Here is a 2,338-nt window from a genome sequence, read left to right as displayed (position 1 = left end):
TACCCATTGTAATTAATGGAATAAAGTGTTTGAATTTGAATTTGAATTTGAGTTGGCGATCCCGGATATGCAAGTAACAGGTCCCATGCCAGTCTCACGGTGTAACCGCCGGTTGGACACGCGGTCCTGCCAGCTGAACTCCATGATCCGGCGAAGGACTTGTTACAAAAAAGGGATCAAAGGGGAGACTCCAAGACCTGGATAGCGTCCAGATTTCGCTTCTATAGAGCAAAACTGGCAGTATGAAAGCCTTGAAGACACACAGCTTGGTCCTTCTGCACAGGTACCGACATCTCCAAACGCACTTGTTGATCGAGTTCATGGCTCCTGTTGCCAGACCAATCCGTCTACTGACTTCCTAGTCTGACAACCCAGAGATATGGACTACGCTAACCAAAGGGAAGTAAAAAAATTTCTGTAATATATATATAAATATATATATATATTTTATATTATTATATATATAATATGTATATAAAATATATGTTTTATATATTAAAATTAAAAAAAGATATATATAATATATATTATATTACTTTTTTATACATACATATGTGTGGTGTGTATGTGTTTCTGGGGTATGTATTTTACGTATACATGCATGTAAAATTAATATATAATATATATCATATATATAATTTTATTTATATAAAAATATACATGAGGGATACAATTATGCACACCATACAAAATAACAACACCACACACACCAAAACAACCCCACACACACACACAAAACCCCACCCATATATAATAATTAAAATATATAATATATATATATTTTATATATATTAAAATTAAAATGTGTGGTGTGGTGTGTGTTGTGGTGTGTGGGTGGTTTTTGTGTGTGTATGTGGTTTTGGTTTTATGTGGTGTGGGGTGTGTTTTTGTGTGGTGGGTGTGTTTATTTTTAAAAATATATATAATATTTTAAATATAATTTTTATAAAATTTAAAATATATATAACATTCAAAATATATATATTTTAAAATTTTATATATAATAAAAAAATATATTAACAAGGGAAATTAAAGAGAATGAAAAATTTACAATACAAAAGATTATTTTAACGGTTTTGAATGCGTCTTCCCTCCCGAAAAACATGTATTTTTGAAAGAAGACGCATTCGAACCGGTTTAAATCCCCCTTTTTTTATTGTGAAAATATTCATCTCATTCATACCTTGTCTTTCATTTTTTTTTCCAAAAAAAGAAAACGGTTCATATATAAATTTTATATATATATATAATATTTTATATTATATAAATAATTTTATTCAAGGGGGTTTTGTTGTGTGGTGGGGTGTGTGTGGGGTCGTGGTGTGTGTGTGTGTGTGATGTGGGGTCCCCAAGGTGTGTGTGTTTGTGTAATGTGGTGTCGTTTCGTCAAAATATATTAGGTTTGTACAATATTTACATATTACAAAAATATATACTAAAATTATATATTTTATATATATATAATATATTTACATATTATATAAATACCATTATATATAAAATAATATATATTTTATACATAAAATAAAATATATTAAAGATAATTTGTGTGGTGTGTGTGTGTGTGTGTGTGTGTGTGGGGTGTTTGTTGGGGTGTGTGTTTGGGGGGGTGTGTGGTATTTTGTGTTTTGGGTGTGTGTTTTGGGGGGATTTACATGTATCATAAAAATAATAATATTATAATTATATATATTAAAATTAAACATATAATATTTTTATATATTTTATAATATATTATATAATACCACACACACACACACACACACACACCACACACACACACACACACACCCCACACCCATATTATAGAAAAATTATATATATAAGAATTAAATTATTAATATATATAATATAAAAGGGATTTATATTTATGTATATAAAACATAATAAAAATATGTTTAAAATATGTATATTATATTAATATAATATATATATAATATATAAATATATATTTATATAAATATTTTATTATATAAAATATTAAAATATATATTTATATAATGGTGTGCATGTGTGTGTGGGCTGTGTGTGGTGTGTGGGGTGGTGTGTTGGTGTGTTTTGTACAAAACACACCACACCCCACAACCCCACAAAACCAACACACACACACACACACGAGGGATATATATATATATATAATATATATGAAAATATATATTTTAATAAAATATTTATAAAAAACTATAGTAAAATATATAATATATTAATAAAAATATATATAATAATTTTATATCATTAAATACAAATACACATATATATTTTATATAAAATTAAAATTTTTAAAAAATATTAATATAATAAATAATATATATTTTAATAAAATATAATAATTAAAAAT

The sequence above is a fragment of the Penaeus monodon genome, unplaced genomic scaffold (genome assembly GCF_015228065.2).
Source record: "Penaeus monodon isolate SGIC_2016 unplaced genomic scaffold, NSTDA_Pmon_1 PmonScaffold_243, whole genome shotgun sequence".
Classification (NCBI taxonomy): domain Eukaryota; kingdom Metazoa; phylum Arthropoda; class Malacostraca; order Decapoda; family Penaeidae; genus Penaeus; species Penaeus monodon.
The sequence above is the reverse complement of the archived record's forward strand: the minus strand, read 5'-3'. Positions refer to the sequence as shown.